The sequence below is a fragment of the Cyanistes caeruleus genome, chromosome 3 (assembly GCF_971803275.1).
Source record: "Cyanistes caeruleus chromosome 3, bCyaCae1.hap1.1, whole genome shotgun sequence".
In the NCBI taxonomy this organism is placed as follows: Eukaryota; Metazoa; Chordata; class Aves; order Passeriformes; family Paridae; genus Cyanistes; species Cyanistes caeruleus.
The window spans coordinates 81623192-81651103 of record NC_141703.1 but is presented as its reverse complement, the minus strand read 5'-3'; the positions used below and the strand labels follow the sequence as shown (position 1 = coordinate 81651103).

The following is a 27912-nucleotide window of genomic DNA, read 5'->3' as shown; positions in this document are numbered from 1 at the left end:
GCCTCTGTGATATGCACGTGAACTGTGTAAACCCCTGAGAATAGAATTAGGCTCTAAAAGCCAAATCCAGTAGCACAGATATTTTTTTTTGCTGTTTCTTAATGAGCCAGGGTTTATCATTTGGAATATTCTCTGCCCATATTGGATTATTCCCGGTCAGCATCACTGGAGAATCCAATTACTGGACCTCAGCTGTCCTTTCCTCTGAGAAAGACAGACACATCAAAACCGTTACTCTGATTAAATCCTGATATGGCTTCCCTACATTCTAGGGAGCTTTTCCTTCATGCAGGCTGCTGTAGTAAGAGCCAGCAGCACATGCAGAAACACTGCTCATGCCTCTGGCCTGGAGTGATTTTTTTCTCAGCTAGTAAAGGTGCTGAACACAAAGAGACAAATGAGGAATGGGGTGGAACAAGCAGCTGAGAACAGGAGGAAAGGGATACATATATAGGACTATCTTTTGCTATGCATGAAATGCAACACCCTGTTCCCACATTGTGACGCACATCAGTCGGTCCAGATGGTGAGAAGGGTTGGGTTTCTGCCTGGGGCTGCCGGCACAGGCTTCATTTGCATTCCTCAGCCCAGTTGTTCATGGAAAAGCATCCAGGCAATGCACAACCGCTCACACAACTGTGCTCACCTTCCCAAAAACAACATTTCTTCATGGCACCAAAAACTGGGGGAGTTTTACAGGCATAGGAAATGAAAGGAACTGGATCAAGTGTTCAGGTTCCAAATGGAACCCTCTGAGAATCATCACCAGTGATGTAGATATTCATGAAGATATTCAAGAAAATCCTCTTCAGTAAAGTGTTCATTCCCACTCTATGCTCGAACAAATAGCCTTGAGTTTGTGTAAAACACATAAAAAATTCCTGGAGCTCAACTCTGAAAGAGCAACTTCTGCTCCCTTGTAAAAAAGTTGCCGTACAAATGCCTTTCCAGTGGCTGATCCCTGGCTGTCTTTTACCATTACAATAACCAGTTTTGCTTGTTAGGGACTAACACCGAGTGTTAATTTGTGGCATGTGCAACAATTGTGATTGTTATTGCTGTAATTAATCCCATTTGAAAATGTTTAGTTTAATTGATTGCATTAATGGGTCTAAGCTTTAGGTGTTTGGTTCTGTTATTTTGTATCTATACATTGATTTTTAAAAACTATGCAAGCATATGGGAAAAAGAAAGCATCAGAAAAGTGAAGAGTTACAAATACATCCTTATAATTTAGAGGATATTCTTGAAACCTTTCAGCATTTTTAGGAGGATTTTAAAATGGATACAGAATTTCACCTACCAAGTATATTGCTTTTAGCAGTCATTCTGCCTGGAGTATTGCTTTTAGGTTATCCATGCTAATGTCCCTGGAATTTGCCTGAATAATTTCCATTCATGATAGTAGAAGTAACGAACCCTGTGTTAGTTGCTAAACGAGAACTGTGTCTTTAAGAAGGGAAGATTTCACGAAGATTTAAAAAAAAAAAAAAAATCATGAAAATTGTTACTTAGAGGATACTGAAGCTACATTTACTACTGCATTAAGAAATGTTTAAGCACAGAATTTGTATTGGTAGATGGTTTCTTCTTTGAGTTTTGCCTCTCCCCCAAGTGCAGTTGCTCATTCCACCTTAACAAGGTGCAGTGATTGACAGGTAGAGATGTTGCACAGAGCAGAAGGTGGGAGTGTGCTCTATTGGTTTGTGCTTGTACATCCTGAGCACCAATTACTGTCACTGCTGCCAGCACTGATGTGTTTATCAGGATGAGTTATAGCAGAATATATGTACACAGGCAGTGTGTATGCTGGATGACCACCCCCTGTGATGTAAAATATGAGAGTCTGGGAGCTACCGTTTTATAATTCATCAGGTTCAGCAACTGAATGTTGTTGGTTGGCTTAGTTATAAAGGCAAGTGTGAACCGAACAGCAGACAGGAGCATCTTGCATTGTGAGTCCTGCGAAGCTGCATTTGGTGACTGGGCTCCGCTTTTGTTCAAGTGAATTCAGTCCTCGGTGAGTGATGGGGGTTCTGTCGCGCTAAAGCTGTTATTATATAAGCTGGGGAAACCTGCCTGCTAGTTTTATGTGTATTTTGCTGCTGGAAGTCCTTGTCGGTGGTTGTTTTTAGATTTTGCAATATTTTCAGTTGTGTACATTACTGGCACAAAATGAGGTGAAAAGAAAAATTCAATGATGAATTATTCACCATCGTGCTGCGAGGATCTCTTTCCTAGCTAAAGTTACTTTCCTTTAGTGAGTGTGTTGGGGGTTCAAAGAAGCTACAAACCAGCGAATCTACCTGTCATTAAACTGCTTTTATTAGTGTTTAAAGGGAGAGATAGCTATGGCTTTTGTAACAAGAGGAAGGAAAAGAATAAGCAGTTAGAAGCATTTACAAATTCTTTGCTTTTTTCTACATGTGGCTTTTCAGATGCAGCAGTAAATCTTTTGTGTGCAGTGAGGGGCTGCAAAGAATTTGAATTGTAGAGCTTTTTAATTAGATAATCAGTAAAACAGTAGCTTCTTTCTGGTTTTGTGGTAATATGCTTAGTATCACATTAAAATGAATGATTCCCCATCTTGCATAACAACAGTGCTGAAATATGTGTAAGATGAAAGGCAAAGGGAGACTTTGAAACAAACTGTGGAAACATGCTATAGCACAGCTAGGCAGAGAAAGGTATATTTCCTATAGCGTCTGCATGACTTCTTGAATTTCACCAGCTTTACATTCTTAGCTCTAATTATCACTTGCTTCTTTTTGACCTCTGTATCTTTTCAAGCAAGCTCCATTAATATGACAACATTATCTTGCCAGTAACCTTTAAAGATCAGTAAGCCTGCAATTTTCTGTTGTTTTAATCAGAAAGAAACTGAAAAGCAGAAATTTATGGAACTGAAATATTAAGATTGCCATACAATACCTGTATCTCTCCTCAGGAGAGGCAAGTAGCAACGAGTATCAGTTTTACTTTTTCTTTTATCAGTAGCAGTATTATAGTCATTGCTTTTGTCTCACTGTACCCGGTTTGGGGTTGTTTTTTCATTCTCTGTGGGTTGGAGAAGCAAGTTTGTTGTATCCAAATATCAAGAGAGCTTGGCAGAACAGCACCTGTTGTCTTATTGCTGTATTATTAATACAGACACTTTCTTTCAGAGACCTCTCACCTGGTATCAGTCCAAATTGTTTACTCTGTAGAGATTTAGACTTGTATTGTGACTTCTCACTTAGAAATTATTTGTTCAGTGAGTTATAGGTGAAGCATCAAAGCTGCAGGACTGATACTGGTTTAATTAAAAAGGTATCTCATTTTAGTATCAATTTTTATTTAAGGAGAAAAGCTATTGGCACAGTGGCCTTTGCCATTGATTTTCTTTGCCAAGCAGATTTGCACTTACTCTTTATAAATCATAAATTTGAAAAAAATCAGATTTTTTTGTGACGATTATTTCCTGGCCGCCTAACAGACTAGAACCTATTTCTAGGAAAGAGTGTATACCTTTGTCAGCAGTACTTTATTTAAGAGTATTGCACTGCTTTTTAAGCATTCAGATCTATTTTCAGTGACCCCTGTGCCAGAAAATGGGTTTCTTGAAGTGTGAGCTTCTGGCTTTGCAAGTTCTCCTCCTTTCAGAAATCTGTGATACTGCATCCATCTGTCTAGGCATTTATATTGCATGCATCACAATGGTGTAATCTCAGCAATATGAACATTAACCATGTAAATGTATGTACTGTAACTTAGGAAGTATAAATTAGGACAGGAAAAGCAACCCTAAAAGGAGAAAGTTATGATATGGGCATATGGGCTCTTGTGGGAACCAGAGATCCAGACTCGCTATTTGTTATTACACAATAAATTAAGCTGACAACAAGTTCGGTCTCCAGGCAGTGGTATGGAGGCTTGGGCAGAGATGAAACCAGCTTCTCAAAGTTCACTCCAAATAAGACCAAGGAAAATAGCCAGAGGATGTGGCAAAAATCCCATTTTCTCCTGAGTGCATGCCTACTGCTCCTTTGTGGTCATATCCCTGGAGGGATGCTGAAGGAAAAACAACAGTGACGAAGAATTGTGTTTCACATCATCTCGATCAGGAAGACACAGACGTTTTATCTGGATATTAGTTTGGTGCTGCCATCCATGCTTCCCACCTGGCAGTAAGCAACAGCAGTGCTCTCCATGGAATGTCTTAAATGCCCTTAGGGCTGGTCCAGGAAACAGCCATCCCTGTTGTTAGTGCTACATGCTGCTGGAAACACTGCACCACAACTCCAGGAGTGTGCTGGCTTCCTGACCATTTCTGGAGAGAGGTAATATTTTAGTATTGGTGCATAGCACTCTTGAGTAGCAGAAATCTGCTCTCCAAGAGGAATCTTGCTCTGCTTTTATATTTTGGTTACAGATGAAACCAACCCACATTATCTTTTGTATAAAATATAGATGCCCAGGAAAAATATCTTCGATAAAAGTCCTGAGCTCAGGAATTGATTTTGTTTATCTTTTTCCTTTGGTCTGAAACACCTCCTATTTACTGACCTTCAGGGTTGCTGTGAAGTCCCCTGGCAGCTTGTGGTCAACATTTTTGACAAAATAGATTATTGGATAAGCCAGCATTAGTCTTTGGAAAGTTATTTTTTGGGTTGCAGTGAATACAGCTAACGTGTGACTGTGTAGTTGTGTGACTGTGCTCTTTGTGTAAAAAGTGACTGGAGATGGCAGCAGGGGTGTGTAAACTCACAAGTTTGTATGCCTGATACAAACTGCCTGATTCTGTTTTGCCCTTTCAAGCACACAGTACAGAAACTATGGTTTAAATACATTTATAATGCTGAGTCCTGAGCACAGAAATACACATAAAATTGAAAGCTGTTAACTATATATTAACTCTATATTAACTATATATTAACTATATATTAACTATATATTAACTATATATTAACTTACTTTTTATTGAAGAGACTGATAAAGTGACACTGTGCTATTTTTTAAGAATTCTCAGGTTTGAATTCAGTATTCAAGGTGGGTGTGAAACAAAGTTGTACAGACACCAGCAATCATAATTATGGGCTTTCAGGGATAGGGTCTTCACTGGAAAAATGGATGAAATTATAGGTTAGGCATGTAGTATCCTCAATGTTTGGAATAGCCAATGCAACTTTATGGAAGAGAAGAGACAGAGCATAGCAAAGGATGACAGTGTGTCAATGCAAAGCAGAAATAGAGGTTTTTGTATGTCCAGAAACCTAGGGAGAGAAAGTCCATTTTAAAAGACTATCAAACAGTGCATTACAGGAATAAATTTGGCAATTGGAGAAGAGATAGAGCTTGTTCATAAACACAGCATGCCCTTTGATGTTGGTCTGTTCTTTGTGCTGTGAATGAAATATATGTAAAGGTCTAATCCTGCAGAAGAGATTTTGGTTAGGTTTTATATGATTGTACAACCAGGAAGGGATATTCGAGTTATTAAACCCTTGAAAAGCTCACTTGTAAGCAAAATACATCTCATAAATACTAAGATCAATTTGTTTGTGGATTCAAGTGCTTGGTTTGTTTAGTGGCTCCTGGTGTCTTGGCACCTGAATGCATTATGCTATTATTTTTAAAAAGAGGAAAAAAAGGAACTATTAATGTAAGTATTCTTTGCTGGGGAAAATATAAAATAAAATAAAATAAAATAAAATAAAATAAAATAAAATAAAATAAAATAAAATAATAATCTTCCTTGCTGCCAGATGGTTAAAACAACAAACAGGTCTCTCAGCCCTTGAAACATCACAGGTGAAAAGGGTGTGTTCCAGGGTAGTAGAGATGATTTTGGAGAATTCAGCGCCGGAAATTAGTGGGACCCAGGTGTCAATGGAATAAAGTGATACAAATTACGTGTTTTCTGAATAGCATTTAATGTGATCTAGACAGCCAAAAACACGAAAAGTATTCTTCAAGAGTCCTTTCCAAGCTCATGTCAGCTTTCTGTGGAGTTTTTCCATGTTTTCAGGTGGTGTGCTTGGTCAGAGGGGTGCTGGTTCCTAGAGCTGTGTCTCCACTACGGAGTAGTTATAGCCAGTGGAGAAGCTGTCCATAAAGGGAGGTGTAGGATCTGACACACATCCAGAATCATCTCTGGTGAAAGCCCTACAGCTTTGAGTCCTGCAGGCAGGACATGGATATATATCCCAAGAAAGCTGCACTGGAAGTCCCTGTGCATTCCTCTAGGTAAACACTTTTCATCTTTTTATATCATGACCATGTACAGAAGGAAAAAAAATCTGGGGAGACCCTCTCATGAAAGTGGCCCCAGATGAAAGTAGCTGCTATAATCCCACCAGATTGCAGGCTGAAAGCACTCCAGAATACCTGCAGCTTCTCTGGTCCTCAGTTTTCTGTCCTGCCTGGAATAATTGAAAATGGAGAACATTTGCCAGCCTACTTGCAGTAAGCCAACAAGAGTGATGCTCCTCTGCAGCAGATTCCTTTGTTGTCTGAGCAGCAGTGGTGTACTCTTTTCTGTCCTGTGCTAAATTCTAATTAGTGGTTGGTGGCCTAAAGCTTATTATTAATATAAAAATTTTATTTTGTACTACAGGTAAATTCTTATGGCATCAACAGCTTTCCACTTGGGAGTTGCCAATGTGCTCACTCAAAAGTCAGACTGATGAAGCTGCAGATGGAGTGCTCATTCCCAGAATACTTTCTTAGTGTTAGCAGAAATCTCCTAATATTTTAGCCAGGCAGGAAACTAATCTGGATTGACAAGAGGTTTTTTTTTAAATCCTGAGAGTTAGTGTCATCTTTACATCACACTGGTCAGCATGTTGTGTTTGAAGAACCTGCAAAGTGGCAGAGTGAGACATGGGCTGTCCCTTCTGATTCATTCCTGTACTCCTGTGGAGATGTGTCCTGTTCCGGAGACAGCACAAGCTCTCTGTGCTTACACCACCACTCTGTAAGCATGGTTTGCAGTACTGTCTGTGCTAGGTTCTAAGGAAAGGAATAAATGCAGTGGCATTTGAGCTAAGCAAATGCTAATTTAAGAACCCACTATTATCCCTTTTGTGTGTTGTGGTAATAACCTTTAACATTATAAAATAATAAAGAACTGATTGAACTGTGTTGTGTGCAGCCACATGCTGAAACTGAACGAGTGAGTGAGCCAGGCAGGCTAATCTTTGTTGTCGGGAGTTTTTGTTAGGTTTTTTTCCTTCTATTGCTATTTATTTCCATATTTTAAGGAAATTGTACTCTCAGAAGCATTTCTTGCTGCGTTCAGTACTGTGTTCCCCAGGCAGAAAAAAATATCCACAGCAGCTAGTAATACTAGTGGTATCTAAGTAATTAAATATTACTCACTACAGAAAATCTCTACTTTCTTTCAAAAAAATTACCTGTAGGTTTAAGAAGGTATAAACATAAATACAGTATACAGTATTTTTTCATGTAAATGGTATTATTCTCTCTGTATTTATTTACAGTACTGTTAATCTCAGTTTGTTTATAGTAGATCTTTGTCCCTCACTACCAAAATATTCCTTGTGAAAGGAATCTATTATTCCAGATAGAAAAGTGATAATAGGCAAAATCATTATCTGCTCTCAGTGTTCCATGGACTATCCTTGCCCTCCTCAGGTAGGTGTTTCTGGAAGACATTCCATAGGAAAATGACAGTGCACACTGGCTGCTGCTGGCTTTGGGGTGGGCTGTAGTCCAGAAATGGAAAATGAAATTATTATATGAATTTTAGGTGCATAATTAGGAGTTAGGTGAAACTCAGCTGTTACTTGTAGTGGTCTGTATTTCTTCTCTTTGAGGTACAACCACAAGTGTTAAATACTTCAGTGAAATGTACCCATCCAACACAGAAACAAATTTGAGAGGAGGGGAAAACAACACTCCTCCATTCAAAACATGTTTTCTAGGTGTGGAATTAATTTCATTTCACATTTCTTTGCAGTTTGTTAGTTAAAAGCCATAAAATTTTCTGTAGATATTCTAAAATGTTCTTACTCCAATAAAATAAAGTGTTCTGTAATACTGACTGCACTTTAAACATTTGGTGTTCATGTTTGGTTTATTCTACTTCTGTTCAAATTTTATCTTCTTTGAATTATAATGGTAGACTGGTCTAGTTGTACAAGATACCTGAAACAACTTTGCAGAGAAACTTGGATATTTTTATGGCAGTGATTACATGTTGGCTTTTTAAGTTAATGTGGTGCAAATATTTTGCACTCAAATCTCTTTATTTGGTTTTCACTCTTTCATGTCTTGCTACTGGCACCTGACCCCTGAAATGAAAGCACTTGTATTCAGCCTTCTCCCATCTTTTCAGAGATGCAAATAAATTCTGCTTTGTTTTTATTACATTTATTTCAGTGCATAGGTATTGAATGCAGGGATCTGAAACAGGAAAAGTGCAAGTGCTAGAAGACAGAAAGCCGGAAGGACTTGAACTTTTTATGCAATTCTCTAATAGAACTACTGTGAAGTACATCTGCAAATTTTAGTTCAGGTTTATGTACCATTCATAAACTAGTCCAGCCCTGCACTATTCATAAGACTCGAAATTCAACAATCTTCCTCAATTGTATGAGCTATTTAATATAAAATGTGGATTGGTTGCTGGCCAAAGAAGCAGCTAAATCTATCAAGATCTAAACACTGAAATTTTCTGATTCCACTTATTTTTGATATGCTTCTTAAGTAGAAGATGAAACAAGCGTAGTCTACAGATGTTGTCTGTAGACCTTTCAACGAAATCTTAAAATATGTTTGATCAAGAATTATTGATTCATATTTATCATAGGAGGGTTCTTTAAGATTCGAAACATGGGAAGAAAAATTACAAATACTTATTTGATTTTAAATTAATCGGCTAGCTGGTGTGTCTTCTTATGAATCATGCAGTAATAACACTTTTATCTCCTTTCTTTTACTCCTTATACCTTTCCCCCATCTTAGGTTACTGTACATAAGATCTTAGATTCTGCTGAGTTGTGGTATAGTTATTTTTGAAGTATACATGAAGGTAAAATATAAATGTTATTTTATGTCAACATGAGATTCAAAATACCAGAAATATTTCCCTTTTTTTTTGCAGGTTTAGATCTCTAAACATAAATATGTGTTGAATACAGGGAAAAGAAATCAAAAAACAAAGCCATAGGTAGATAGTGCTGAAAAACTTCAGTTGTTCAATACTGTCACTTGAGGTGGGGAGAAAAGAGAGGCAGGAGAAATTAATGTTTGAATATTTGTGCTGAAAAATGGTATCCTTACTGGCAAATTGCATTTAGACTAAAAAGCTGATTTTTTGGTGAAGAAATATGTTTAATCTACTCGTTTTCCCAGCCAGAAAAAAAAAAAAAAGATACTTGAGCTTAATGGGAAACTGAATAACTTGAATGCAAATATTGAAGTCACTCACTGAATTTGGTAATGGAAACTGTAAAGGTGTAAGCACTGATGTGGAAACATCCAGAGCCTGATTGGGATCTTTCTTACACCATTTGCATATAACTAAAAACCTGTAACTCAAAGACCAGCCTGAGAACAAAAATGTAGTTAATGTGACTCTTAACCTCTGGTTAACATCTGTGAGGTCAGACTCAGCCTTTCATCTTGTGGTGGATACGTTGCTGACGGTGACTCAAACTATCTGTAGGTCTTTCAGACAAAGTTGTAGTTAAATTAATCTGCTCAGCCTGAAGGTTGAGCATGATTTTAATTTAGCCACTGTTCTGTCCTTTGATTTACTTGCACCTCTTTTGTAATTGTGACTGGCAGCCTTGAGGTGGATACCATTGATATATGGAGTTTGTTCTGCAGTCTGTGAAGCACATCAGGGTTTTTTTGGATAATTGTAAATTATGTTAACATGTCAGTTGTAAGATCCACCCTCTTACAGATGAATTACATAAACTGCCATATAAAAATAAATTTAATGTATAATCTTGGGATATCTATATTGTAGTGAAGCTCCTTCTCAGAGAAACATTTCAGACGTTATGACATTTGACTCCCTGAATTCTTGTTTCAACTTAATTTTTTTGCAAGGTTGATTAATACAGAAAGCAAAGACCACTTGCACGCTGTCAAACTGTATTTGAGCTTAGGAGATACGTGACATCTGCCACTGAAGATTATGCCCCAGGGAATTCCCTAAACACTATTTCTGAAATGTGAAATGCAGCCACCTCTGCTGATGAAAGGGTAGGAATGCAAAATACGGCAATATTCTGCATTAGGGGAGAACCAAATCAAAAAACAACACTCATTTGTATGATAACCAAATATGTTTGTGGTGTGTGTGTATAAATATGGTTTTAAGCACTCACCTAAAAGTTCTACAAGCTGCACACATTTCAGTGTATTTAATTCACAAAAATATAGTGCTTAGTTGATCTTCCCTACGATTTGTACTTGGACTCCACCAACTCCAGGTATTTCAAATATAGATTCTTAGTCATCATCTCTGGTGCTAAATGCCAGCAATTATAAGTACTGGTTGACTCATTTCTATACTCTATGAGTTTTCCTGGCTGTTATAAAACTTTGAAAATGCTGACAGACCTGCAGCCATCATGGGCACTGCCTGTATCAGGTTTTGATATTAAATATAGCAAGACATTAAACCTTTATATTGCTGTACCAGTTGTTCAATAGCATTGTCACCAGGGAGAATAATGCAAGCCAGGAGACATTAATACAGCCAAATGTAATATTTTATTTATTCTCATAATCTTTGCATTCTAAAGGGCTGAAGTTGTTAACCATACATTATCCTGCCACTGGGTTTTACTAGCCCTGTGCTTCTAAGCATAAGAGGAGAAGGAGCTTTGCTTATATGTTAAATTTGTATTACTACAGATAATTAGAGCTATTGTTTCACATACCCACAGAATAGTAAAGGCTGGAAGGTAGCTTTATCATCTGTTCCAACACCAGCCACTCTATTACAGTCAACAAGGGCAGATTGCTCAGAGTCATGTAGAGTCAAGTTTTTAATATCTCTGCAACTCTGGAAAACCTGTTCCTCTATCCAATCATCCTGAGAATAAAAAAGTTTTTTCTAATGTTTAAATTGAATTTTCTGTATTTCAGTTTGTGCTCAGTGCCTCTTGTCCTACTGCTGGGAACCACTGAGAGCCAACTTCTTTACAGCACTCACTTTACAGTGTACACACTTTACAGTACTAGGAATGTAAACTGGCTAAAATCCTTTACATATGGCACTACTGTCCTCACTTGACCAAAGCATTTTCTAGTGTTTGAGATATGACCTCCAATATGCCTTAAATGTGGCGAGAAGGAACCGGACTTCTCAAAAGACATGTGAATCCTTCTCAGTGTTCTGAGAGTCCTCTCAGGCTCTTCTCAGAAATGATGTCCTGGACATTACTAAATATCATTCTTGGTGTTCAGAATTTAGACAGCACTACTTTTGTCCAATACCTTTTCCCTTTTGTTCAGACCTTCAAAATGCCTGCTTAGAAGTTCACTTTGAAATTCTGGCGGGTAATGAGAATTCTAGGTTTGACTGCTATTCATCCTTCTATATAGATGGTAATTATTTCTGAATATGCCTGCCGGAAATTAAACAACATGCAAACAAAAGAAACCTTTTCTTAATTGGGAGACTTGCCTACATGGCACAGAGTGTGAAAACAAAAGCATGCCTGCATAATCTTCTAGCTGGCTTCAGCATTGGGTTGACTGATTAAAGAAAAATCCTCTATGAATAGGGTATGGCCTATATAAAAGAAGTTAAAACCTCAAATTTGCTTGCATTTGTTAGCGTCCTCTTTAGCAGCCTTTCTACTCCAGAGATTTCCCTTCTTTCCTTTCAGTGTAAGTTGTTCTCATTAAGCTTTGTGATTACAAACAAGGCTTAGCAGTATTAAATGACTAGATATTTTTATGGCCAAATGGGATTACTTTGATAATTGGCTCTGATCTGTTGCAGAAGTTGTTCTCCTGTACTTGCTGCATTGAGTCTTGTAACATGACAGAAGTACCATCCAAATGACATTTACCAGGTCTTTTGATCCTGGATCTCTTCAGAAGTTTGGTTTCTTTTCAGCTGTAGGCAGCATATCACAGCCCTTCCAGAAATTTTTATTTCTTTTGACATTGTCCATGATGGTGACTTAAAAGCTGTGTCATGAAATTGTGATGAAGAACGACAAGGCTTAAAATAGGGACATCACCACACCATTCCATGTGGCCATTTCTTTCCCAGGTCCTCAATCTCAGCCGTCATGTAGCCAGGCCAGATTGTCCTCTTAGGTCAGCACTCTTTACTCAGGGTAACTATTTGTGGCAGATTGAGGTTAAGAGAGGTTAGCAGAAACCTCCAGCCTGAAATTACAGACTGATGGTAGGTATGGTGTCACCCACCAGCAATTATGGAATTTGGATCCATATTCCTTGATTTTGTGTCATGGTCAGCCCCCATCTGCAAATCAGTCCATTGCAACTGCTCACTCACTCAATTTCCCATGGTGGGACAGGAGAGAGAATTAGAAGGGTAAAAGGCCGACAAACTTGGGCTGAGATAAAGACAGTTTGATAGGTAAAGCAAAAGCAAAGCAAAGCAAGGAATTTATTAATCACTTTCCTTGGGCAGGCAGGTATTCAGCCATCCCCAGGACAGCAGGGTTCCATCAAGCCAACAGTGACTTGGGAAGCTAAACACTATCACTTAGAGCACACATTCTGCTATTCCTTCCACCACCCCAGTTTTACGTGCTGAGATATGAGATAGTCAGGGATATTCCTTAGGTCAAGTGGGTCAGCTAACCCAGCTGTGTCCCCTCCTGACTCCTCGTGCACTCCCAGCCTCCTCACTGATGGAGTTGGGTCAGAAGCAGCAAAGGACTTGACTGTGCAAGTCCTGCTCAGCAGTAATGAGAACATTCCTGTAGTATCAGTGCTGTTTCCAACAAAATTCAGACCATAGTCCCATACCAGCTACCATGAAGAAAACTGCCTCTACCCCTGATAAAACAAGCACAGCTTGCAAAGGGAGATCCATGTGATAAAGGGTGTCTGGCCTGGAATAAGTAGATCAGTCAAGCAATCAGAGCAGTCAAAAATGAATAAAAACTAAATAGCTTCTTTTCTCTTGTAGCCACATGTTGTCTTACAGAACAGAAAGGACCAGTGCCAATACAGTCAGTTTGCATCTACAAGTTTGAGAAGAGGCAGAATTCAGAATTATCTTGGCAGGACTTTGATGTGCCTTGAAGTGAAGAAATACTGCTGTCCACATTTGTCCGCACAAATATGTAATGTATCACTTCATCACGGTTTTAATAAGACTGCACCATTGACAGCAAAACACTTCAAATTAACTCTTGAACTCATAAAGTTCAGATGTTGCTCTGATGATCCTCCCGTTTATTTCTTTGGAAAAACCAGCAAACACCAACTAGTTCTTGGTGCTGTTTATTTAGTTAGGAATTCTGTGGTGATGCATTGAAGTAAGTACTCAAGAGAATGGGAAACTGGGTTCCTTGTGATACTGTGGAAAGTGTTAATAAAACTCAGAGATAGACCCAGAAAGCAGATACATAACAGAAAGCCAGTGTTAATGTCCCTGCAGTCTGACAGGGGAAAAAATATCCTCCTTCACCCCAAATATGCTATTTAATTTTACCCTGAGCAGTACAGCCCATCTAGGCCTTTTTCTTTCAAATGTCTGTTCTTAGTCACAGGATACAACATTTTTTTTGTAAGTAAATGTTTATCAAAATTAATAAGAAATGCAGAAGTTATGGAATCTGAAATTATTTATGATAACCATATCCCCAGAAGTGTTCTCTGTAACTCTGAGAAGAGGATGCTCCTGTATTTGGAAATCCTGAAATGGTATATTTGTCAGAAAGTCAGGATTAGCCTGTAACAACAAAACCACCAATGCCAGGGATACTTCAGGCTTTGAAAGCTTTACTTGATTAAAATATAATTGGTAAAGCCTTTTCTGTAATGACTAAAAGATGCCACAGAGTGGTCATAAAACCTTGAATATGTGTGTATGTTTTCAACAGGCATTATTTTGAGTGTAAGAAAAACCATACATTTTTGTAGCAGCCTGACAGGCTGGGGGCTAATGCATGCACAATACTTCTGTGCCTGTGCTCTGATTTATTTGGAGCAGGGCATGTTTATGGCAGTGCTTCTCTTAACTAGCCAGGAGCATAATCCTGCCAAGTTCTGTTGTCAGTCTGTTGGTAAAAATAATGTCAATAGTAATCAGTCACTGCCCAATTTCATCCCTCCTGCCTTCTTTTCTCCCAAGGGTAGCCACTGTCAGGTGATGCACATTGCCAGTTTTGCTCCAGTCTTACAGAAAAAGGATTTTCCCTCACCACTCTCCTTTAGTAGGATGTGACCATTACCCACACTGCTCTTTTATCTCCTACAGGAAATAATATATTTTTTTTAGAAGTAAGAAAAGTCTACCTTACAAGCATCCAACTGTTTGGATAAATGTCATGCTTAGCCTGACATTTCTTGCTGCTAGTCCCTGGGTAGCCCAGTGAGCAGGGACTGCAGCCCTGAGGGTAATGGGGAGAGACATGTAAAGGTCGTTGTGATTATAGTCAAGGAGATACTTTAAAGCAGAATATGAATATAAAACCTTGTAGAGGCTGGCATGCAAATTAGAATGTAAATAAGGTTGACAAGCTTTCCAGCAAGACATCAAACTGCCAAAGGGCAAATCTGTCTTCTCCAGGCCTTTTCTGCCCTTTGTGAGCACACTACAGCTGTTTCCTCAGCCAGCAACAATGGTAACCTCTAGGGGAAGGAGGAATAGGAGAGTCATAGTGTTTCTTAGCAGCTGTCACATTTGCAATGGTTTCTCTTCAGAGTATTTCATAATCCTTTTTTTCAGGTTACTTGCCTTAGAAATTTAGGTTACGCAAGCACTAGAAATGAATAAACAAAAAGATGTGTATATACATGAACAAGCTTGGACGGCGGTCTTAGAGCTATGAAATTCTTACAAGCTTCATGAAAACAGGGTGATTGTGAGAGGCTATTGCACTTCGTTGGCATTATTAGATAGCAAAGAAATGGAGAAAGATGAGGGGAGAAAAGAGAAATAGAGTCTCTGATACAGATCATTGAATTGTATTTAAACTGTAGGAGAAATTAGAAAAGGTTGATAGGGGTGAGAGAGGCTTTTGAAGATGAAGAAGCTGAAGTAGAAGTCACAAGATAAAAAATCTTACAATTCTCAGAATAGATTCACCTTCAGCATCCTGGTGTCAGAGAGATATGTAAGTTGATATTATTATTATTATTATTATTATTATTATTATTATTATTATTACTACTACTATTATCATTATCATTATCATGATTATTACTTTGAGAAGTCTGTTTTAATTCAGTTTGGTTTGGTTTGTTTGGTTTTTTTTAACTAGTGTTTTAATTCTTTCTGCTTTAACATCTGGCAGAAATTCATTTGTGTATATTTAAAAACAGATGTGCATTTAACCAGCACTTGCCTCAGCATTCCTTCCCACCCTTTGAAGGGTGCTGCCCTCTTTTTGCCTTCAGAGCAGCTGCTTGGCATGTCCTGCACAGCTATGCCAGCTGCATGGCAGACCTCTCCAAAGCTGATTTTTGTTTCCCTTTGTCAGTGCACGATGCTTGCTCCCTGTTGGGATGCTTGTAGAGGCCTCCTGTGCCAGCCATCTCCAAACAGGAATGGTTTGCTGCAGTCATAGTGTCTGCTAACATCTAATCACAGTCAATTTAAATGCTTGAGTTCCACTGAGAGCTAATAACACATGAAAGTCAAACTAGGCTCATAATTTCAAAGACATATATTTTTTTATAATGAACAGAACTATTATGCCCTGTTGAAAGTTGACTATAAAATATTTTAAAGCTGTATTTGCAGTGTCATTAGTACTTCTTCATATGTGTCTTCTAAGCTTGAAATTGCAAGGTATTTTCAGCTTTCTGTTTACCTTTAAGAAAATAACAAAACTTCATTTGTTGTCCTTTGCAATTTTACACATTTACAATTCCTTTTTTAATACTATTTAAAAATTGAATTATATAAACCAATGTGAATTGCTTAGCTTCCAGAGAGCTTCGCATTACATTTTAGAGAAAAAAGTGGTTGTTTCACTTCCCTGTATTCGCTTTATTGTTTTCTCTCCCAGCTCAGCTTTCCCTCATTTGATTTTCAACTAAGTGACCTTGTGAAAAGGAAAATTAAAATAATGGTAGGAAAATGCACCTAAAATAATCATGGGCCACTCTTCAGATGTAATTATAGGCACAAATTGGACCCAACAAGCTCAAGGCCTGGCTGAAGTTAGGAAAACAAAAACAAAAACAAACAAACAAACAAACATAAAAACCAAAAACAGTCCCAAAAAACAGATTCATATATAAAAAGGAGACGTTTACATGGTTCTCAAACAGTTCATAACCCTGCCAGATCTGCAGTGGGTAGGACACTGAAGGCTCTGAGACACAGACAAAAGAGAAATGATGCTGAAGAGGAGGAGAAAGCAGTATTTACTCTTTAGAAACTGTTTAACAGGTAATTCGTGAGGAATGGTGGAGAGGTGAGGCAGACAACTGAAAGGAGGCAAGAAATGCAGAGATTAACCCCTCTGGACAGGCAAAGAATGAGGCACGGGGCACACTGACATATGCTGGGAGCTTGCAAAGGGAGAAGAGCTGTTGCTCACCAATCCCTGTGTACTGAGGGCTGTAGGAGGTGCAGGGAGGATGTTTGGCTCTCACTTACCCTTTGGTGAGGTTGCAGATGAGCCCAAGGAGCAGAAAAGGGGGTGGAAGGACTGGAAAACCTGAAGCTTTGTGGTTTTCCTTGCTATGCAGAAGCTGGGAAAGCTGTGAAGGAAACCTCTGCCCACTTGTATCCATGTCCTTGTCACAGCTGACTGAGTCCACTGTTACAGTCCCTAAAAACAGAGCTAAACTTTAACTCTTGTCCCATCAATAGATGGCAACTGATGGGGCAGTGGGGGCAGACATATAATTTAGTATTACCATTAGGTGCAGTGTTCTGTGATGTGTACTCTAAGGGTGCAAGAGAAAGGGTCAAGAGAGAGAACATCTGGACTTTGATTTGTTGTGTTGAGCAGTCAGGACAAGAAAGGCCTCAGAATCTTGCTGTTACTGGCAGGGAAACTTTGTCCACCAGGCTCCTCTGTATTCAGTGGCAGAGAAAGTTTTCTGGAAGATGGTGGCCCTGAATGGAGCTGTGGAGCTCTTTTTAGGGTTCTTAGAAGAATAACCCCTGAACTCAGCCTTCATGATTTGCCCTGTCATGTGGCCATCTCATGGTAGTGGGTGAGAGGCCAGAGAACAAGAAGGGGTCCAGGAATGTGCTTAGATTGTCAGGCTTTTCTCTGTTGCCTTCATGTTACTGTGGTAGCACATGTCTGCAGAAGGATGACCAAAGACAGCAGCTTTGAGCTGAAGGAGGGATGGTTCATAACAACCACTCATATGGGACTGCATCCCTTTGAAGGAAAGCAAACTAAGCAAGGTACAAAAGTTCATTTAACACCAGCTGCAGAAAAGAGAGCAGAAGAGCCCTAATTAGCCATCCTAGCATAGCCAGCCAATGTCCAGAAAGTGCAGTAGTCACAGCTACAAGACAGTTTAGTTCAAGCTGTGAGGCTTAATTTTCTCTATTGCACTGACAGGTGATGATAGTGTTTCTCCAGTCTAAAGCTAACAGGGAACAGAAATTGTCTGTCCAGTGCAAGATGTTTTATTTTAGTGGAAGAATAAAAAGCAGCAAACACAAAAACAACTTGTCTTCTCTCTTCCTGTCCCTTACACTGAACCACTCACTGATTTGGTTTGATTTAAACTATGTTCTCTCTCAGTCCTCCAGGTAGTTTTTTTTATTATTTTCCTATCTTGCCGCAATCTAAGTTGTGAAGAATTCAAGTCCTCTGAATTATCCTACAGTCTCTTGGACTTAAGGTTTTGTGCACAAAAGAACTTTATATTCTTTCTTTTGCTGCTGCAACATGCTTTGCCCTAGAAGTCAAACAAGATGAAAAGGTAACTCATCCTGGTGAATAGTCTGCTCTGAAACCAGCCAGCCCCTTGACCAGGCCAAAGAACCTGCCCAAATCTTCTATCTTACTAATTTATATGTCAACAGCCAGTACATCACTTATCCACTTAGGAGTAAGTCTCACAATACATTTACCCCAAGAAGATGGAAAATTATCACAATAATTTTATCACAAGTTAAAGCTAAGATGAGTTTCTTGAAGCTTCAGTGCCTTGTGCAAGTCAACAGAAAAATACTGTTCTTTCACAAAATGCCACTGCAGCCAGATTGGTTTGGGCATCACTGATCTTATGTGAATTAGCACAAATTAATTTTCACATTAACCTGCTTAAAGCCATGAACATTGCACTAGGTACAAGGGGATTCAGTTAATTACAATAATAGTACTTTTGTGCTAATTACAGGGACACACAAAAAAGGTTTCTGTAGCAATACTAACCCATTTTATAGCATGTAGGCCATAGGCAGTAATGAGCTTCATCTGTCCCAATTCATATACAGTAATTTTCTTTAAGGTCTCATTTCTGACTCTTGCAGACTTTTTCAAAAGGTTTACCTTTGCAAAACCATCCCTGCTTGCCTATTTAGCTGCATTCCTCTTTTTCATTACTTTTTGTAATTTTACTGTACTGTTAGTCTTTAAATATTTCAGTTTGCCATGATTTTTTCTTGCATTCATTGTGAATCAGAATAAACAGTCTTAAAAAGCACCAGAAAAGCTTAAGATGAGACATTAGGGAAAAATGCAGCTGCAGAAAGGAGAGTGAACCGTGAGAATAGATTGTTTGAGGTGGCTGATATATCTCCATCTCTGAGGATCTTTGATAACAAATTTGCAAACATCTGTAAAAAGATCTAATTGTGACTTTGGGCCCCAAAAGACTTTCTGCTCACTCACTGGCAACCTCTTCATCTCCTATTACTTCTGAGAAATCTGGCTCATGCTTCAGTTGCAAGTTTCTGTTGCCTGGCATCCATGTAAGAAAGTCCTGTTTGTCCTTGGAAAATGCTAGGCAGTGCAATTTGATACAGCCCTTTAGCATTGCAGTGTGAGCTAAATCTGCTTCGGAAGGTGCAGTCAATTGTCCCAGCACAGACAACATTTAGGGACTTGATCACAAATCCCAGACCATAATACACTCCCAGACGATCTCGCCTGATTCTCTTGTTTGATCTGAGTACATCTCTTTCTTGGAAGAGTCTGTATAGGAAACTTAAATCATTCATCATTGTCAAAAACATTTCTGAAGTGTTTATTGGTTTTGATCATTCCTGTCCAAACTGTCTCCAAAAGCTGTATGGATGTGACATTTTATAGTGCTAAAAGCTGTTTAATCATAAACATCATAAGCATCATCTTTGGATCATCTTCATCTGCTGCTTTTCCGTACCTGGATCATCCTAAACACTTACAAGCAGTGAAGCAGAAAGTCAGAGAGCTTTGGAGAAACCAGCCTGAGATTAGATAGATAGATAGACAGACAGACAGACAGATTTATATTAAACTGACTCCTGTAAGGAAATCATTGATAAACTAATAACATAAGGATAACGAAGTATTTACTTACTCCAGAGAACCAACAACTGGTCCTTGGGAAAAGCTGTAAAGGTTGCCATTCTTATTCTGAGATGCTTGTCAGAATCATGAAAGAGTATAAGAAGCTTGGATATCAGGTGGGAAGCTTTCAGCGCTTCCATTTTCTATTGATCTATAAGCCTTGTCTGTAACGTGGCTCACCAGCACAGCAGGGAGACAGCAGAGATCTGCTTCCTGTAGGACTGACTCTGACATTTTCTTTGTTAACTAAGGTTGGATTGTTTATTTAGCAAAATGGAAATGCATGGGTGAAGTTGTGTTTTTCTCTCTAAATCTGCCATGAGAATCAATGTACAATGGAAAAGAGCAATTTACACAGAGGAACTGTGCTGGGGTAAAAGCCAATTAAGTCAGCTTCAGTCGTGTTCAGCTAGAAGAATAAGTCTACCAATTTGAGGATTGGGTGCTCTGAGTGGCCTTCCAACAGCTGTGAAATGCCAATATGGAACTTACTGTAGGAATGTATTTGAACAGTTTGTGCACAGTATTTTAGGGTTTGGTTTTCTGTAAAAGCAGGACTTGAACTTAATAAAGGAAACCTTTTTCAGTTGTTTTATGCCATAAGGGTGGGTTTTGGTGGTTCTGTGAATGAGGTCAATGATATCAGCAGTAATTGCAAGGCATTTACTGGTATTACAGTGCTTTGTCAGACATTAGTCCAGTTTTAAATGATCTGATGCTCAGAGCATTTCTGAGCATCCAGGCCAGAGCTATACCTTCCATTTCTAATTACCAGTGCACAACGCACTGGAGAGGACTTAAAATATTCCCTGTAATAAGCTAAGAAGGATACAGGAAGCATGACTTACCCTGAGGTAACATATGTATTTCTCTTGTTTAAATTCATTCAAGCTTGTAATGTGCTGAACCATTCCCTGTTACCTGTTTGTATGAGAAACAGTAATCCCCCTTTAATCAGGAAGCTCTAGCAAACTAAACGATTCTGCAGCTGCTCTCAATATTGCCTCTTAGAAAGGATCAATACACAAATGGGAATGTTTTTGTCTTTTTTTTGTTGTTGTTCAGGATATTTGGGGTTGTTTTAAGGGTTTTGGTTTTTTTTTTTAATGGCAAAATGGATAGTTTTGTTTCCAGTCTTTGCTGAATTCTACTTTTTAATTCAGTAGTGTTCCAGACAACCTTAGGAGATGGCTGAAGATATCCTTGACTGGAAGAGCAGCACAGCTGAGTGTAGGAAAGAGGTAGTAACAGGGAGAGGTAATTTTTACCTGGCAGATTTTGAAATCAAGGAGTGAATCATTTATTAATGGCATTTCCAATGTTAGGAAATGGTATTAATCATAATAGCAAAACAGTTCAGCCTAAAGAAGTATATTCATGTTTATTTTCATAATACTTCTGCCAAGTATTTGGCACAGTATATCTGTTCCTGTTACTGATGTTCCTTCTGTTCTCTGTATTTTTGGTGGTCTGTAAGGCTGTCCTGTTTTATGAATAATTACCTGTGGTACTACTGGTGTTCTTGCTACCGTTTAATTTTCTGCTTTGGCTTATGACGATTTTAAATGATTTGTGAGTTATTTTTTTTTACTGTAAATTACAATTTTTATGCTTATTTATGGAATTAATATAATCACATGAGCTTCCACATCACTCTATTTTCAGCAAGAAACCTTTTTTTTCCAAAAGTCTCTTTTAAGAACCTCTTCTTTATCTCTTCCCACTCTGGGTATATCAGAATTTCGTGAAGTGTAAGTACAAAACTAGCATATGATGTCTTATAGCTGTGAAAGGTTTTGTATAAATTTTCATAGAAGTTCACCTGGGAATTTTGATCCCTGATTAAGCATTGTCTCCTTTGTTTCATTTTTGTCTGAAAATTAGCCAGGTCAGACTGATCTACATTTCATTTTATTTCAAAAAGTTTCTCACGTAATTCCTAGATGGATCCTGTGCCTCCTTAGTCACATTAAGTTGCTGTTGTTTCCGGAGATGACAAAGTGGGATTGTACCTTTTTCCTCTTTTCCCAGCACAGTGTAGTACAAGGTGACATCTTCTGCATACAGCAGTGTTGGGGCAGATGCCATCTGCACCAGTGTGCTCCCAGCTCTATATCCATATATTTGTGTCAGAGTTCCTTCCATTCTGGATCAGTCACACTCAGCCAGGTTAGTGTAAATAGAGTACCCAGGCTAACACCATCCATTTTTATTGAAAGGGGTTTGGGAACACTCACATGAACCACATAGCTGGCAGGTGAGACACTCAGGAGAAAATTTATAAACAACTGAAGTTAGGTAGGAAACATTTGCCATCATTTACAAGTCTGAAAAAGAGGAATTCGTACCCAATGAAGTTATAGGGTTAGCTGGGTCTACCAAACCGCCTTCCCAGTACTGGCAGGCCTGGAAAACCCCAAAAGTGGTCAGCTGTGTGTTGTTTGTTGTGCCAGCTCATGTCTTAAGCAAGCTAAGCCAGCATCTTCGTTAAGACATCAGTGTAAGATGCTCAGCTCCCAAGAAATGAAACTATGCTTGGTAAAAAGCAGAAGCAAGAAAAAAAAAGCAATGAAGCAAAAATAATAAGTAACAAATGCCCCAGGGCAATGATTTTGGATGTGGAATTGTGGAAATTGAATAAATGTCTGAAAATATGGTCTTCCACCACTAGCCTGAAGTGATAAAATCGCTAAATGAATTAGCTTAGCTATTAATAGAAAGTAGGTTTTGTTCCTTTGCAACATCTCACATAAATATTTGTTGAAGAAACAGAATTCCGAGGCAGGGAAGTGCTACTTCTTTTTTTTTTTTTTCACCTTGACAGAGTCACTTTGTGCCTAAAACACCAGAAATATCTTGAAATGTGTCTGCACTGTACAAAACAGTAATTCCTACAGAGCTATCAAGGTTAATGAGACATAAGCTGCTCTGCTGGGTGAGCATGGCTGCGCAAGTTGGATTCCAGGCTGAGGAGATGTGTCCAAGTTTTCCAAGATTTCACACTGTGCTGCCAAGGCAGACCATGTGAAACTCTGCTTTTAATTTGCCTTGCTCCTTCTTGGACATGTGTACATACAACATTATCCAAAATGTTAGCTCAGTCTAAGCCTCAGAGAGCTTGAAAGAGTGCCACGGACAGTACAGTCCTGTTTAGTTCGGGGTACATCCGTCAAAATAACAGGGAGGTAATTTTTTGAGAATGAAGTAAAATCCAGTGCAGGATAAAGCTCCTCAAAGTCTTGTGCCAAGTCTTGTGAGGGGTTATTTTCAAAAGCTGTTGAGTTGCTTGGATTTTAGTTCAGTGGTTGGAAGAAATTGCAGAAATTTCCATCAGAGAAGGTCCAAGATGACACTTCCTGAAGCAAGGATTGGCTTTAAGGGAGCAGGTAGAATAACAGCTCAGTAGGATACATAGTCCCTGTTGCTCAGTAATAGCTTGATTTATTTAGTACATCCCTTTCATTAGGAGGAACAGATTCTTTGAATCTAAAACTTGTAGAGACTGCTTTGGCTTGGAATTATATTCCCTGTGACTAAAAGTAGAACATGTTATTAGTCACCTGAAGGTATCGTGGAAGGAAGATACGTTTTATGGGTATTTCCATTCACAACAAACACAAAATGAGGGCTGTATCTAATGGTGCAACACATGGATAAAGCATTATATTCAGTAACAAAACAAAATAAAATAGATTTAGTGATGATATTAAGGCAATGAATCCAGTTGCAGATCAAATATATAGGATGAACTTTTAATTAGAAGACAGGCTGAAATGTAAATACCTGTATATTGGTAAAAGAAGACAACCAACCAATATCAAAGAATAAAGATGTTAATAGCCTTACCGTGCTGAAGTTTTAAAGGGCAAAGCAATCAGTAAAATCAATAAACATGCCTGTTTCATTAATATTGAAAGGTTCCTGAAAAGGGGTATGGAAAATATTTCAATAAAAACAGGTAGATATAGTCAATGTAATAAAACCTAATAAAATGTAAATGTGTCTTCCCTTCCCCAGTATTGAAATCTGCATTTTTCATTTCCTTTGAGTGAGCTCAAGGGAACTATATGACTGATAAGAAATAGCAGCATCACTTGTTCTGTTACGCAGTGCACCATGAATGGAGCAAGGCTTTTTGAGCAGCACTCTCTCCAGTCAATAAGGCCAGTGCTGCATCAAAACTGTGCATTTGTTTTCCTGTTGAGTCATGAATGTAGCGGATAGAAATTCTAACTGATTTTTTTGACTTATTAAAAGCATAGCATTTAGTATAAATGCTATATAAAATCCAAAGCCAGTCTTGTAGAGAGCTATGTCCCTGGCAGTGGCCAATGCCAGACATGGCAGAGGCTGATAAAAGAACCAAAGGTACAGTGAACTGTACCTAACCATTGCTTGTTTGTTTGTTTCTTTCAAAATTACCACAGATTACCACAATGATTTTTCACCATCATTATCCTGCTGTGTGAATGTTTGCAGCATCAGGCAGCTATAGAATTGAACCCCTAATCATCTAAAAAAGATACTTTCAGCCACAAAATTGACTCAAAAAAAAATATTCCAAAGAGAAGACATAAAGTACTCGAATTACCAGTTCATGTCTTTTTGCACACTCTTTCAATGTGTATTACAGCAGTTTCAAAGGTTTCCAGGGCTGTGGGATTCTGGGTCTTTGGCAGGCATAGCCAAAGACACAGTGTTAATCCAGGAGCCGTAGCTGTCACAGTATGATGAGAGTTACTCGTTCTGACTCATGCAGCTTCACACTGTAAATCTGTGGAAAAGCAGAACCAGGCCCAATTCTTGCAAGTCTTGATGCTGGTCTGCTCATCTTCCTCTCACCTTCCAGTATAAAACCAGTGGTGACTGGGCAGCACTGGGCAAAGGGCAGAAATGGAAGAACACTCACTCGAGGAAGAAATGTGTTCTATTATTTTAAATCTTACACTATTAAGCCAAGACTAAGAGGAGGCAAAGGAAAAAAAATACTTACATAAATAGCATAAATAATAGTATAATCACAGTGTTGTGGACATCACTGTCTCAGATGTCCAAGGTAGTAAGTTCATGACTTACCATAGAAGCATATGGTTTGTGTTCCCATAAACAGAACGGAAGAAAAATCTCAGACAGTTTAAGCTGGCCTGAATCAACTAGAATTATGCCCAATTGCTATTGACAGAGAAACTGATCTGGCAGGTCTTCCTTTATTATAGTTTCTAGAGCTATCCAACATACTTTTTTTGAGATGCTAAGTTCTCTAATTATGCCTTCCTGTTTTGCTTGTGTTTTGTGGTTTGGGTTTGGTTTTTTAAGCCATGTAGTCTGTTAAAATTGGTCAATTCAAGTTTTACTTTCCATTTTTGAATTTCTACTTTTTAGCAAATCTTTTATCATCTGGGAGCAAACAGACTTGTGTAGAAAAGCAATTCTGCTACTGCAGAAAGAATTACTATCTCTCTAAAGGGCCCAGCACTAAAAGTGTTCAAGTGATAAAGACATAGACTGGGCTGCTGAACTGTTATTTTCACTATTGTATCATATGTTAGCATTTCAGTTTCATAACTATGCTTAACTTGTAGGATCAGGGCTTTTTTTTTTTTTTATCTTGTTCTCTACATTCAATCAATACTACAATCTTTGTTATAAACATAAAAGTGAAAAATAACAGTGGTGTAGCTTTGTAATATTCTGCAACTTTTGATCACACAAAAGCTGCAGAATATTTATTTGTTTAACATAGCTATTCTTTATTTCTATAACCAAAAAGTAGCATCAAGCCGTAAAATATAATATCTCCCTCTTTGCTATTTTTATATTCAGAAATTATTTGATTTTGAGGTAAAATTTCTTGCATTCATTTTTTGGTTCCCAAAAGCATCTAAGACTTCAAGGAGCTTTCTGGTGTTCTCAAGTATTTTTTGTATCCTCAGTCTTTTAGGCTGTTTATGAACTCACTTTGAAAATTTTTAAACCAAAATTTCAATATACTGCTTATATTAATCGTTCTTCCTCCATGTATATGAAAGGACATCACAGCAAAACTCATCCCAAACTGTCCTTATTTTCTTTGCATCCATCACAAATCTCACAAACTCATGATTTACGACATTTGGAGAGACCTAAGTGTTAAGTAATCAGATTCACAAAAGTTCACATACCAAGTGTGACCATGGACCACCAAAGGGAGTCAACAGGAAGCTCAAAAGGGAGGGATGTCTGTGTGTTAAAACAATTCCTTCCCACCACATAGGTCTCCACTTGCACAGTGTGTAGATGAGTTGGCAGGATTTTAGGTGTCTAAATAACTTCAGCAGCAAAAACTTGGGTATCTGCAACCCCTGAGATACCAAAGTGAATTAGTCAGGATTTTGTAGATAACAGTTTTTTGGTCTTGGTCAGCTAAACATGAAGTATATCACTTAGAATTTGAGGTTTTAGATGTTTTTTTAACAGGATTGGCCATTTGCCTTGATTTTCAGTATGTGACCTAAGGAGAAGCTTCAGGGTGTTTGAAGTTTACTCCCAAAGATCTATCCAGGCCTTTCAACATGTCCAAGTACTTTGGAAGGGAAAGGATTGCATCAATATTTGAAGGTTAGAGTGGGTCCCAGATATAGCACTTGGCAAAGTGTTGGAATGAGGTGGAAGGAAAATCACCAGCTCCCTGTCCATTTATTCTGTTTATTTGCCTGTATGAAGCTGGCAAACATTAGTTATTCAAACTGGTGTCTTTGTTTGATAAATGTGCTGATTTGGTCTTGGTTAGCTTGGGGGAACTTTGTATTGTAGCCATTCAAGCTGACTCTACTCTGCCTCCTCCCTGACCAGACAGCTGAGTGGAGCCAACATTAGAAAACAGACTCTTGGCAAAATGGGGATTTGCCTGTGGCAGCATTTCCAAAGCCCTGAAAGTTGGTCTTACTGTCCCTGTAGCTGGGCCACTCCTCACAGCAGCAATCTCCTCTCCTGCGTTCAGTGCCACCAGCTTTCCAGGGGAAATCAGTCCTATCTGTGTCTTTGGGACAACCAAATTCAGGTCTGCCTACCCTGCCATGAGCCCCAGCCCTAAACTGGTGTATGAACAAACACATCCCTCCACCCCATTTCCCCTTTTTTTTATAGCAACAATCCCAGAGCCACAGGCCAGCACAAATCATCAGTTCTGACCCCAGAAATAATATAGGTTACAGTTTGCTCACCCATTTGCCTTTCTAGCTGAATGTGTAGCTTTATCAAATTTTTAAGATAACAGAGTTGTTAAATCATATCAGTTTCTTAAGATACCAGAGTTGTTAAATCATTACTAAATCAGGCAACAGGTAGGAACTTTGCAGATGGATTTTAATAAGTCAAATTTGGGAAGTTTTGCTAATTAAGCATTTCCAGTAGCAACACGTTCTTTGTTCTCCCTTTCTTCAAAGAGCACGAAATTAGTGAATCAGCTTTGACTGTATTTTTTGTTAGTATGTCACAACCTCAATGTCCTTTTAATTGTTTAGGAGCCTTGAAAGTGTGTGGTTTAGATTCAGTGCTGAATTTGAAGGCAGCATTAAGTACTTTTCTGGACTTCAGCACTGTCCTTTTTCACACCTAACAAATGCAAAGCTACTAGGAGACAGCTCGCCTGGAATGACCCAACGTACAAAGAAGTGTTAAGAAAAAAGGATTCTTTCCCAGTAGGCAGAACTATCACAGCAGTTCTGATGGCAGAGCATCACTGTTTCTTTTTCTGTTCACATTTCAAATGCATCTGTCACTGTAGTATCTAGGAATCAGTAGGAGATCTAGGAGGACTGAGATTAAAGAAACAGATCTGAACTGTGTTAAATATTGCTGCATTGATGGTCCTGCAATTTTTGGCCTGGGCATTTGCCAGAAGGAAGGGACAAGTGTACATTTCAGTATTTTTTACCAAAAAAAAGTGAAGAAGGTGCAGTAGGAAAATGCAGTCACATAAGTTTGGGGTTTTTTCAAATTATGTATGTATTTAAATCCATAGCAAAAAACATCTCAAGGAACAAAGTAAAAGAACATCATTTGTACTTCAGTGTTTTTCAGATATTTTTGGTATCAAGCAGGGAAGAGGACCTTGAACCTTGACCTTCCATCACACACTTATTAGACAATTTTTAGCATGTCTTGTGATTTCAAGAGATCTCCCAGAAAGACAGAGATTCTTGAACTCAGAATAAGTTTAAAGACAGTTAAAATTGGTTAAATTACAAGTGTGCTCTGAAGTCAGAACACAAGAGATAAT

General features: G+C 38.5%; 1 protein-coding gene and 1 long non-coding RNA gene across 41 annotated transcripts in view; one reads left to right on the top strand and one right to left on the bottom strand.

Annotated features, from left to right (window-relative positions):
• Positions 1-16872, bottom strand: part of LOC111925189 (uncharacterized) — a 40167-nt gene extending 23295 nt beyond the window's left edge. The window contains exon 1 of the long non-coding RNA XR_002862104.2: positions 16787-16872. This is a non-coding gene — a long non-coding RNA (uncharacterized LOC111925189). The remainder of the gene's footprint in view (positions 1-16786) is intronic.
• The window catches only part of DLG2 (discs large MAGUK scaffold protein 2), a 986702-nt gene that overhangs the window by 868941 nt on the left and 89849 nt on the right, over positions 1-27912 (top strand). The window contains exon 1 of one of the 40 annotated variants that reach the window (XM_023921521.2): positions 1928-2020. The exons of the other annotated variants lie outside the window; for them this stretch is intronic. The gene's annotated coding sequence lies outside the window, so the exon portion shown is untranslated. Of the gene's footprint in view, positions 1-1927; positions 2021-27912 lie in introns of those variants that run through there. 40 annotated transcript variants of the gene reach the window in all.